Source organism: Chiroxiphia lanceolata, chromosome 12 (assembly GCF_009829145.1).
Source record: "Chiroxiphia lanceolata isolate bChiLan1 chromosome 12, bChiLan1.pri, whole genome shotgun sequence".
Taxonomy (NCBI): Eukaryota; Metazoa; Chordata; class Aves; order Passeriformes; family Pipridae; genus Chiroxiphia; species Chiroxiphia lanceolata.
The window spans coordinates 5,000,529-5,013,547 of NC_045648.1; the positions used below are offsets into that span (position 1 = coordinate 5,000,529).

The 13,019-nt window shown below is 40.3% G+C and overlaps 1 long non-coding RNA gene across 5 annotated transcripts in view; it reads left to right on the forward strand.

Moving 5' to 3' along the window:
- LOC116793046 overlaps positions 1-13,005 on the forward strand; it is a 22,159-nt gene extending 9,154 nt beyond the window's left edge. For 3 of the 5 annotated variants that reach the window (XR_004359363.1, XR_004359364.1, XR_004359365.1), the window contains 2 exons: positions 1,534-10,262; positions 12,954-13,005. This is a non-coding gene — a long non-coding RNA (uncharacterized LOC116793046). The remainder of the gene's footprint in view (positions 1-1,533; positions 10,263-12,953) is intronic. The other 2 variants (XR_004359367.1, XR_004359366.1) reach the window with 2 other exon arrangements.
- The last annotated feature ends 14 nt before the right edge of the window (positions 13,006-13,019 follow it).

Here is a 13,019-nt window from a genome sequence, read left to right on the forward strand (position 1 = left end):
ATCCGTGATGTTTGGGCCGTGTTCACACATTACCTTCTCTCCGCGTGTTTTTCATAGCAGAAAATGGGATGCGACTGCAGAGAACCAAGTCACAGGAGCGACAGAAAGTTTGAGCCGCACTTTAAATGATGATGAATGCTGTGAGGGAGGAAAGGCATCTCAAACTAGGAACCGAGGAGTAAAACTGATGTGAAAACAGCTTTTCACTTCTTCTCCAAGTGCTAATTTTGCTACTGTAAACAAACACTGAAGTTAGAAACAGCTGCAAATAGCCTACCGGGCACCCAGGGCTCAGGGACTGGCAGGGGTGACTTTTGTTCATCCCTCGGGCTGAATTTCCCCCCAGCTTTGCTTTTTTTCCCCGAGGTCAGGGGCTGATGCTGATTTTGGTCGTGGAGAAGGGACAAAAAATATAGGCATATTAAGAGCATTTCATGTGAGCCTATAGAGTGCAGGCAGCTCGGCTGGATCACTAATGCAACAGGAAACCTCGGGACAGACTCAGCCTAATTAACAGTTTTCCATAGCTGAAGCGATTTTTAAGAATCCCAGTGGATTAGCCCAATATGTTCAGGTGTGAGGCTACGAGGGCCTATAACTCCTTTCACTATAATCTTATAACCTCCTTACCTAATTCCTTAGATTGCAGATAGGAAGAGTCTGACCCTGGAGGTCGTAAAGAGCTGGGTTTCATTAACCCTTCCCTCCCCGGCGCCGCTCCAAGGTTAACTGCGCCGGGCTGTGTGCTCGGGGGAGCGAGGGAGGGCGGGCAGGAGAAAGGGATTTGCGAGAGGGGTCGATCAGACGGGAGGGCCAAGCTTAAAATGATTTCTGCTCCCTTCTTTCCCTCCCTTGAGCCAAAGGAAAAATGGAAATAGGGAACTTTTCTCTTTCCCATGCGTCGGGAGGTGCATAATTGTGCGGATGTTTGTGAGACAATTCGTCCCCTTTAAACCATTTCATTATTGTTTATTGTTTTTAAATTTATATTTTTTTCCCAACCTCTGGGAAATGAAACATTCTAGAACCATCAGCAAAAAGCAAAGCAATCTCCATCTTTAGGACCAGTACCAATCGCTTGAGCTTCTTGTCCACAGTAGAGCTGTAATCTTTAAAGAAAAAAAAAAAATCTAGAAAAGCTTCTCAGACTGTATTTGCCTGGGAACACACCTGGTTTATATTTTAATAGGTAGTTACATTGTATTGATTCAGGGTACATCATTGATGTTGAAAGTTAATAACTCTCAAATTATATCTATCTGCCTACATACATAATTGCATACACAGTATAACACTGGAGGAATTTGCATTTTGCAGCACATTCTTTGTTCTTAAATCTTTTAACACATTGAATTGTTCCTTTGAAGAAAGTGTTATTGAACCACATGTTTAAGGAAAAGATGCTTCTAAACTATATGTTTAAGCAATGAAATTGTTGAGTGAAATATGGATTTCTTTGTATCTCACACAAACCCTGCCACACGCCAATCTTAACCTATACATCGAACTGCCTTTTTTTTTTTTCCCTCCCAGTCAGAAGGCAGAAATATGTGAACTGCTGAGAGAGGTGGGTACTTTTTGGTAAGTATGTTTAGATATGATCTTCAGATACATTTATTGTACTTTCAAATTCTTGGGATACTAATTGAGCTAGCAAACAATATTCCAGCTGAATGTCTCAGCTTCTTCCCTATTTAACAAGCTTTAATGCAGAAGTATATTGTAGCCATCCTTCTACTAAACAATATAGCTGAGGAGTCAGCAAAAAATGAAAAAAACATGTTAAAACCAAATTATAATTGCTGCCTTATATCTGACTCTTCTGCCTTTCTGCAGTCCTAATGAACCCTTTAAAGTTTTATTTATTTATTTTTTTTTATTTCTGAGTGACAGATCAAAAATAATTAGCAGAATCAGAAGCAGCCGGGAAGCTTGAAATAACGTGTCTAAATATTTCATATTGCTACTTATAATACCAACCCATCAGTTGTAAAAAAGAACCGTTCCCTGTTTATTCCTTGGTAGTTTATAAATGCAGAAAGATAGATTCCTTTTTTTCCCAGGGCCTGCTTCAGCAATGCCATAAATAGAGATTGAGCTATCAGGAAAAAACCCAAACCAGAATAAAATAAAAACAAAAGCCTGTGCAGGAATAGAGGCAGACAGATAAATGTATAACTGCATCTGAACGGTGTTACATAGCACATTCGGAGATGGTTAAAAAAAATTAAATCGATCGCATATTTATAACCTCATAATTAAAATACAGTCTTATCTCTCTCCTCTGAAAGGTTGCAGCTTTCTTGGAAGTATTTTGAGTGCATATTTTAAACTCCATGTCCCGAACTGAATTAAGATGAGCTGTTTTGCCCAAGAGTGAAACCCTTGTTTACAATTTAAGGTTTAAGTTTCAGCTGCCTACTCATCGCCATATCATTTTCTTTACATCTCACGTCCTTACATTTACAGGCTTTATCTAAATTTATGTTAGTTTATACCAAATTCTAATTTCTGTTTCTAAGAAATTAGTTGATATAATCCAAAACAGTCCCCCTTGCTTGATAGAGGTAAACTGGAAGAGAATCTTTCACATTCAAAGGGTTAAAGCTAAACCGAAAACTTTAAATTAGAGAGATACCAGCAAACGGTGAAAAATGACACGTTTGCTCTCTCTTGACAAGCTTGCACTATATCACATGTAAGGAAGCCCAAATTTTTGAATCTAAGACCAGTTTTAGTTTTTAATAGGAAATAATTACATGGAACTTTATTTCCAGAGAGAATGTCCCTTCCAGCTACAGTGTTTTGCTTTGATCTAAGCATTAACTGGTAATAAAATAACCATATTTTGGATCCTAAGCATATTGATGCTTAGAGGAATGTTATGCTTTCAATCAAATTTTAACTTTAGATTATCCAAAGGTATTCATCCTTCTTTTGTCCGAAACCAATTTGCTCTCTTACTCCTACAGCTACTCACATGCGGTTCAGTATACTTTGTTATTTTATAGCGGAATTTGCACTATTGAGGTGGAAAACTCTTAGATGGAGTGAGATCATGTTCCAATCTGGCAATTTGGGCTGTTTCTCATACAGGTCCCCAGTCCAGCCCTTCTTTACACTTGCTGTACACCACCACCATCGCTCACCTCCAAGGGCGACTACTGTGTCAGTATTTTGTTTTAAATATTCAGATTTTTTTATTTAATTTTTTTTTTTTAACCTGGAGAATCAATCATTTGGACCCATCCTGAACAATTAACCTCCCCTTTATATTACAGCCCCAAGTGCAGTACTTCATAAAGACATGAAAAGGACACCCAAGTCAGCAGGACCTGAGCCCAGGCTTGTCACAGATTATAAAAGGAGAGAGAAGGGGAGTTTTTATCTCTTTGCCCCACCAATTCTTAATAGCTCTAAGTTTCAGTGTGACAATAAAACAGTTTTGATAACATAGCTCATGGCTTTCTCTGCCACATAAAGTTTTCTTAATAATAAAAAAGAAGAAACTTTATCCCTGCTAAATTAAAATAGGGCAGATGTTGGATATGGTTCATATTAGCCAGCCTTTCACCCCTTTGCCCCTGGCACTAAAGTTCTGACTTTTTCTTTCTACTATGTCTGTTTCTAACTGAAAGGTATTATTCCTGCCCTCGCTCTCTTCTTCTATTTATTTTTTCAGTGTCTAAAATTAAACCTATTCATTTAGTAATATACATTCTATTTCACATTGCTAAACCTGGCCAGAGAGGGGAAACGTTTTCCAAAAAAGTGATGCACCACTGACCTTAAAAGAAAACATGGAGCAGGGAAAGCTGTTCTTAAAGGGTTTATTTCTAGAGAATTTTGTAGCTCTATTGACATTATAGGGATAATGGCTGTATTGCAATGGGCTTTCAAGGCCCAAGAGGTTTATGTTTTCTTCTGACCATAAGCCTAATAAAATTTTAAAGGTGCACCAAGTCTCATCACTTCAGATATTTAAAACTAGTTTGAAAAATCTCTTGGGAAACATATATTATAGTGGATAGCCCCACTGAGAAAGCGGGGGATAGGCAAAAAAAATACCCCAAGCCCAAATCCAAATAAACCCCCCCCCCCAGTTTTTTTCATCCTAGCTCTATGAAAATCCTGGCTATTAAACTCCCAAGGATAGTACAGCTCTTTTCTCCAGGGCTGTGAAGATAGAATTTATTGTCCATTTGGAATGATCAAGTTTAGGCTAATAAAAGGCCCTCTGTAAGCAGAAATGCCCAAGTTGACGTTTGGCAGAGTTTTCAGTGGTGGAGTTTATACAGGATGGGGGCTCTGCACTATTTGAAATTACTCATATCTCAGCAGCCGAAGATGATCTGACACACACGAGTAAACGTTCGTGGGGAATGGCTGGGGGTTAATCAGCGTTTCTTTCCCGAGCTGGGTGCTTGAAAGCAGGAAAAAGTGAAAGCTGCTCTCTCAGCCCTTCCCTTTGCTAAGGTGCTGCTAACTTTTATGATTTTTTTTTTCTTCCCCTTCCTCTTTTACTGTCTGTCTTTGTGCCTGAGGGCCAGTGAAAGAACACTGCAGATTCTAGATTGCTTTCAGAGTTTCCCTTTGCTGATGATGGATTACCATGTCAATTTAAACGGCATAGGATTAATTTGTTTCAATGATTTCTCTTTAGGCTGAATGCCAGTCTTTTTTTCTATCTCTCTCCTTGCTCTTCAGAAAAAAAATAATAACAATAATAATAACAAATCCTTAAAACCCCCAAACACTTTTGATATCCCACATCAAAAAGACAATAATAGAAATAGACAAGTTAGGTGTAATGTTGCAACGCAGTTGTAGGTTTGAGCGTTTTTATCTCATTCTAAGGGGCTGCAGCATACAGTCAGTCACATTAAAATGAAATTGGATCCAACGTTTATTCAATAAATACTTGTCTTGTAGGTAATCCAGAGCAGAGTGCTTTTGACACATAAGGACTTAATTTGTCTTGGATAACAAGTTATTAATATGGCACATTTAAACTTGCCACCTACAATAAGGTCATTTAGATCTATAATACGACTCACGAGAGAACTTCATAAAGCCAGAAACAAAGTTTGAAGCTGCCTCCGAGTCGCGGAGCAGACGCACGGCTCACGGTTTGCTCTTTTCAGAAGAAAGTTCAGAGCAAGTAGGAGCCACCCAAACCCAAATGGTGTGCATCTGCTCCGCTTTGAGAGGCGAACGTAAACGGAGTAAGGAGGGGAGGGGAAAAGGAAAAAAAAAAAAAAAAAAAGAGAACCCAAACACACATTTTTGAATGAGTAAGCTTTAAAGCTGCGCTGCGTCTGCTCGCAAACTCATCGCAGCTTTGAAAGTGAAAAAACAACATTTGGTTCCGAGTGCAAATTCGCCTGCATTTGCACCCTACCTCTTCCATGTGCTCCGCAATCGACTCGCTTTTAATAATAAGCGAGGAAGTTGGAGCATAATCCACCCATAAATGTTATTGCTGTAATTTGACTGCTCTGTGTTTGTTCATGCATTAAGCTGTACGTGTAAAGCGGAGTGGCGATGTATGGTGGGGATCCCCGTGCCGAGTGAACAAACAGAGGTGTTTTGGGTTTCAACGCCCAAGCGCTGTGCGGTTGTTTTGAATTTTTGGGGTGTTTGGTTTCAGACCTGCCCTAACTGAACGGTGCCTGCAAGAGGTGCATCAGGAGGGGAATATGATGGGAATGCTACGCAGGAGGTGTTTGGTGGATGGCGATTCCGTCTCCACGCTCTGTCAGTGAGCTTTATTATTCTGCTTTTACGTATTAAGATCTTGGTTGCTCTTGCCCTGGCAGATTCTGTCTCTTTAAGTAACTAAATCTCATTTTTAAGCTCTTCCTGGGAAAAGGATGTTACACATGAGTAGAAAAATGCAGGCAAGAAAGGCTAATTGAATGAAAAGAGAGAATTAGGTTAAAAATAGAGTACAATCTAGTATCACATTTTCACTGGTGTAACCTGAAATGAAGGTGTCTCCAAGTCCCCAGTGATGCCAGAGTGTTTAGATGTTGGGCACAGATGGAGACACCTATTGAAATGTGTCTGAAGAAGATTAATAGGACTTGTCAGTGTTGGGAAAGCACTGCTTTGCTGTAAATTTCTACTAGCACAAGATGAATTACCGATGAATGCTCAGTTATCAACCCCATCACTATCATTGGACACTAAATCAAATTGAGCAGTTATCTACAATCAGAAAATTTCTTTTAAAAATAGGCATACACCTTTAGGCTTAAACTCTTTAATAAGACAATATCCTCGATGGTATGTGTGTGTTCACGAAGGGATACGATTAAAAGTTTCTGTACAAAAAGCTTCTGTTCGGAAATGAACTCTAAGTTCAGTGTGAAATCAGGGTTGTCAAACAATAGAAGATATTCAGAAAATACTGGTTATATAACACAGTGTTCTGCTGGGGGCCTGATCCAAAATGGATTTTCATGCATGTCATTAGATTTTGGATCCATCCCTATTTATGAGAGGATTTTTAAATCTCTTCTCTCCCCTTATTTATGGTGATGATATAAACCCCATTCTCTCTACCCTAAAGACCGAGAATCCAAATCATGCATTCATGCAAAATAGCTATCAAGACTCAGGATGTATGTATAACAATAATACCACCCCACAACATATTTAGGAAATTACAGCTTAATATAATGAACTGTGTGAAGAAAGAATCAGTGAATAATATTTTAACTGAGAATATTTCTTTCTCTCCTTTATAAAAGGGGAAACTGCCACAAGGAAAGGTACCACAAGGGTTTACCAGCCCACTGCTGAAGCATATTACCTGTGTTTACCATCTGATGCTGCTAATAGCAATGATATTAAATAAGCATTTTATACTTTTAGTTTCTAGGATTTCTTTCCCTCTCACCCAGGCAGTGCACTATTTTATCCAAGGAGTTTTATCATGGTGTGTTTTCCAAAGTCAATTTTTCCCTTTTATTAGAGACAAGGGCAGTCATTTGTGTTTAGGGAGGGAGACAGGTACAGAGCCTTTATCTGATCTGTGTCCCCAGCCACCACTACCTTCTTAATCGATGTCAAATTCCCACTCTGGAGGATCAGGCCCTATCTGGGTTACTCCTTAGCCAAGGAATGTATCCTTCCCTTCATCTCCAGACTTCTCACCTGTGAGGTATGTTACTTTTTGTATGCTACTTTTTGTGAAGGGAATAATGTGCTGTTTACCACAAAGCCTTCGTGCGTTTCTCATCTCCTGCCAAAGCTTATTATTTACCACCTAAAAAATTTACCAGGGTAAGGGATAGCAGCAGTTGTTTTCTTCATTTTTACACCCTAATTTTCACGCAGCAAATGCCCTGCATTAGGACCAGATTCCACTCAGATGGAAGTTATTAACTTTGAGCAGAGTGGGCCGATTCCAGCCAGCCACAGCCTGCGCCCTTCGAACGCAGTCGCTTTACAGCATCACCATGTTTATTTTTTTTCTTTGGAGGGCATGATTCTTTAAACATATTTGTTTTACACAGAGCAGCAGTTGAATCCTAACTTCTTTTTTCCCCCCACGAACATGTAAAGAGAATATTAATAGGGAATATTAACAGAGGCGAGTGCAGCATGATGCTAGTTAGATTGTAGTAGCTGAGAAATATGAACTAGTGAACATAATCCATAAACTCCATTTGGTTACTATAATACTCCAATCTGTATTTATTACAACCCCACTCTGATGCTTATACAACTGCAATTGCTAGATTTATACACTCTAATGGTTTCACAATAGGAAAAACCTGTGTTCTTTATCTTTCTTTTCCTGTCCAAAATAACCCCTTCCACATATACTTCAGGCTTCTCTGGACCTTGTCTGGGTTTAATCACAGGCTCTGGGACAAAATGTGCATTATTAAGAAATATAAATATTTTCAGAAGCAATCAAAGGGTTGAAAGATTGATTCGGCATGTAGATTGGATTTAATTCGAAGCAGCTTTGTTCTAATGAGGACTACTGGGATACAAAGACGGCAGCCGCTTATGGCCACCAGTTGGGAACCTCGACTCGCTGCAGCAACCTGTCAAGAATTCCAAGAAACTGCCAGGTATTAAAGAGGGAAGTTGTGGGGAGGATGGTGGTCTATTGTTTGCAGCCTCCTTCCGAGGCTGGATTAGGATTTCTTAAGCCCCTGTTTTACCAAAATGAGTTTCTTGCTGCTCACGGGGCCAAATCCCGCAGTCCCTCACTCAGGGAAAACCCCTATGGGCTTTGTGGGCAGATTTGCCTAAGGGAAAGGTAGCAAAGCTTGGCTGAGCCTCCACTCTAGAAAATTTGGGAGCCCTGTAGCAATTTGTTCCGATTCCAGACCTGATTGTTTTCGCGGTGACTTTTTCCTTTAAATTTCGCTATCTGTGCTTCTAGGTGTGATGGGACCTTTTTGCACAGGGAGATGTTTTTCCCTATGGAGAAATACAGCTCTGTGATGGCTTGGAAACTCTTGTGTCCTTGTTGGGTGACCCAGAAGAACTGCTGGACCCGGCCTGTTTCCTGCCTGCAACAAAATATCCTCGGGATGATGCTGAACCGAAGGGGACCTTTGATTGCTTTCCCCTCAGACTGAAAAAACACCCAACAGTAAAATTTCAGTGTGGGCCGTGGGGGGGGCGTGTGTCACGTCACAGGTACTTGGGGAGCACACGTCCCTGGGAGCTTTCCTAAACACCGGGCGTACAGTCAGAATCACAGGATATACAGGATCAAACACTGACTAGTTTTGCTCTCCCCTTAGCCCCCCCTTGCCTACTTGTGTCCATAAAAGCAATAGAAAGAGAGAAAGCTTGAATTTTCTGAACTGTTTCACCCATCCACAGCTGGAATTCCAAAGCGAAATGAAAATGCCTTTAAAATCAACCCTACATGGGAGCCTGAGAGAACAAGTTTTCCTTTGTTGTAGGGTATAGTATTATTTGCTGTAGGTTTTTGATATACATTCTAAATTAGGCCTGCAAAGGAATGCTTCATCTTTAATTCATCACTCTCAGCTGAAAGAGATTAGCAATGTCTAGCACGCACCCTTCGTATGGTGCTGACCTCATCAAGTATGGCCTGAAATTAATTAGCCTCATTCATTCCAAATGGAAAAGGATAATGGAGCTGCATTTTAGAGATGACCATCACAAATTGTATGCAGCACATTTAAAATCCCTCCCCCCTCGCTCCCCTCCCCTTTAAAAAAAAAAAAACCTATGTAGATTAAAATTCTTTCCAGAACTTGCAATATGTCAGAGTTATCGAGGTATTAGGAGCAGAAACCACTCCGTTTTTATTTGTGGAACTGGGAGCCACATTTTGTATGTGTGGCTGTAAAAGCAGCAAGCCTGTCTTAATGGTAGAACACCTGGAATTAATTTGATATTTCCAGGTGCTCTGGCAAACTGGGACATCAAGCACTTGATGTTTAAACATTCTTCCACTGGCCTGCCTAAATCAATATGAAAGTGGTGTCCCTTTGTCATTCATACATGCAAAGTGCTAGCACAAACTCCAGCTTGGCTTCAGAGTCCTACATCACTCATAATCTAATTAGAAATCAGAGCAGAGCTGAAGCAGCATTCTTTGTGGATTCTTGGGCGGCAAATAGGGATACTTGTCTTTTGTTTCCCTCCTCGATTGCATCGTTCACAAGCTTTCACACCACATCTCTAAAGGTGGTTAGGTGCCTCAAGATGTTGACAGGCATGAAGGACAAGATTATTTAGGTGCCTAACCAGGGGTGATTTCAAATGGAATTAAGCAACTGGATGTTACTGGGTATGGGGGGGGGGAGCGGGTATGGGGAAGGGAAAAAAAAAGCTTCCAGTGCATATTAAATGCTCTAATTTGTTGTCCTAAACTCTAGCAACGTGTGTGATGTTTTTCCAGGGTAAAACTGCCTGCGGGGTAAATTTCCTGAAGCCTGCTAATTTTCCCTGAGGTCAGCGGGCACTTGGCTTTGGGCAGCACAGCCCTCCCTGGCTGGGCACGGGGGTGACGTGTGCTCCAGTTCCTTCCCAAGAGACAGGAGAAGTAATGAAGGATGCGGGATTTCCCACAGGAATTTGGAAGATGCCCATATCTAAGACAATGGTGAGGACTGGGCCAAAATGCAGATCCAGCCTCGATTCATCCATCGGATCCACCCTGTCTTGACCTACAGCTGCTGATGCATCGCAGCGACGTGGACCCTCCTCTCTCCACACTCCCCAGCATCAGAACACCAAGACGACCTGAGAGTACTGTGAGTAAGAGGTATGTTTTTTCTCACACCAAATAATTCATTGTGAAACTTCAGATTTTGAAATTACAAGGTCATAATGGTCCATGTTTGCAACCCCAGGGCTTGAGGAACATTCCTGCAGTTTGTATACCCAGGGCTGGATACATAGGGAAAATATTTTGTGATATGTGCTACAAGCACCTCATATCCCCTAAAATGGAGAATTGATTATTTCTCTTTAACACAAACAAACGTTTGTCTTCCAAAGACTCCATTCATTAAGACTGCCATTGAATCAAAGATTGAACCCATTGTTATTAATCCTAAATGAATTCAAGTTTGTCTACCATGAACAAAGCTGCTTGCCATCTGATAATCCAAATTTGCTCAGGAAAAAAGAATGAGCAAATGTTAGAAGCAGCAGGTGAAATCATACCACAGTTATTAAGCCTTCTTTCAGGGGAAGCACAGGATAGATTAAATTGTTATGTTAGGCCATGTTGTGAGTCCACGTCAATTTTGTCCGAGATCTTATCTTAGCTCAGAACTGTTTCCTCCTAAATTAAACTAAACGCTGAAGACATGAGAAGCATATTGACCCAAAGATTCAAAACTTTGGACTCAGCAGACTTCTGATCTTTTGTCCACAGAGTATCGAGTTGTAAAGCTGTGGAATATTAAATAATCATGATTATCTTCAACTTGCCTAAGTTCATTTGTCATGCTGGAGCACTAGCACGGATTTTCCTTGCTGGGTTTTTTCAGAGTCAGACATTAATTTTGCCTGCAAGCTGGTAATATTTTCCTCTGACCTTACAGACTCTGGTCCCATACTAAGTCTCGTGCACCAACTGTGTTCTGTAATTCTGTTTCTGGTGCTCTTAATCTTTCTTTTGTAAACACCATTGTCCAATAAAGCAGCAAACAAATATGTTGCAATTAAAATGACCAAACCATGCTGGTACTTTGATCAGCTGTTATCAGGCACAAGCACTTCTTGAGATTCAGAAATGCAGTGTAATTCACCTGGGATAAGAAATCAAATTTAAAAATGAGCTGAACAGACATTTTAAGGAATAAGTAAGTTTCTAAATAAACCGGCTTTTTAATTCCACATTTTCTATATTAGAACTGTAAATCAATATTGTCTGCACTTGGAGAAACCAGATGAGTTTTCATTGTCATAATTAAATATCATCCTGCTTCTTGCAGCACAGCCAAACAAGGACTTTTCCTCCTGAAACAAGAGTATTCTCAAGTAGGGACAATTTACCAACCTAACAGAGCAATGATTTAAGCTCCAAGTGGCTCCATCATTTTTTAGAAAACAAGTCTTCCAAAACATGTAGCACGACTCATCCCTGGAGCCAGAGACGGAGTAATAGAGGAAATAACGTAGTTTAGATGCTTTTAAATACAAATATAATGATGATACATTAAATAATGTGATCTACTCAGCCGGACTTCCAATTATCTACATGCAAAGCTCATGTTCATTCATCACTTCTTTCACTTCAGCTGTAATGTTGGTTTGTGGCAGACACCAACACTGAGCCATAAGTTTGAATGGGAAGAAAAACAAGGACGATCCAAGGCTGTAGATTAAATGTCATTGCTGGCCTGAATTTGTTGATGACACCAGGCATTAAACAAATAAATCTTTAGCCACTGAAGCACAAGTTCACTGACTTTCAGCAATGACACTCAGGAGGTAGATTTACACCAGTGAGTACCTGTGGCCACTTAGCCCTGACAGCAAAATAACAAGTCAAAATGGAGATTTACCTTTCCCCTGAAAGCAAAGGGCTTTTTTTTTCCTTATTTTGGTCTCATTTCAAATGTGCAAGAGTCTGGGTTTGATCTTTTCTACGATGGAGAAGGACTTCTGTCTATGAAGCGCTGAGCTCATGGAGTCACGTGGTCAATCTCCATTCTCACCCAGCAAAGACTATGGAGATGTTCAATGGCTACAAAAAGTCATCAGCTCCCAACTTGGGTTTGTGTGTGAGGCTGTGCCTTTCTGTGGGATGTGTTTTGTTTCCATTTGTACCAGACATTGGTGACCTATAGTGGTTTCATCTAAATCACTGGACATTTCAGGTCCGCACACACACAGGTGACCCCATGTGCTGAAAACAGGAGTGTGTTCAATAGCCATCAGTGTCCATCTTTGTCCCAGCTAAACTATTTGGCTCCCCTTCTGCAGTGTTTTCCTTCCACACATCCTAATTCTACCATCCCTTTCCCCTAATAACAACATAAACGAGTACTCTACCGGTGTAATTATGGTAATAGTTCTATTACTGCAAATACTAGAAGCCTGTAACCTGTAATTCGCTTTTTCTGATACTCTCCTATTTTAACACTAGACATGTTATTTTAAAATGTCTAGGACCTGAAAGCTAAATTTATAGTGATAGATAATAGCAATGGAAACTAAGCCTCCTCCTCAGCTGAGGCTTTAGAGCTATGTTGTATCTCTTGGCCAATTGTTGCCTTGTTCACCCATAAATATCATAATGATTCCAATATCAGAGTTAAACAGCAGGAAGCAAAAAAATCTCCATTTGTTTATTTTAAGGTAAGAACCTATGAAAACCCAAGACATATTAACTTGCAATGTCTTTGCTTGCATTAGTCCATGGCAAATTCAGGGGCAATTATGGTGAATCTGCCATATCTCTGGTAACACGATCTACCCTTCTTTTCTAGGGATGAACCATTACAAGACCATGATTGGAAAGGGTGGGGACCAAGCACACAGAGAAGTGGCTGATG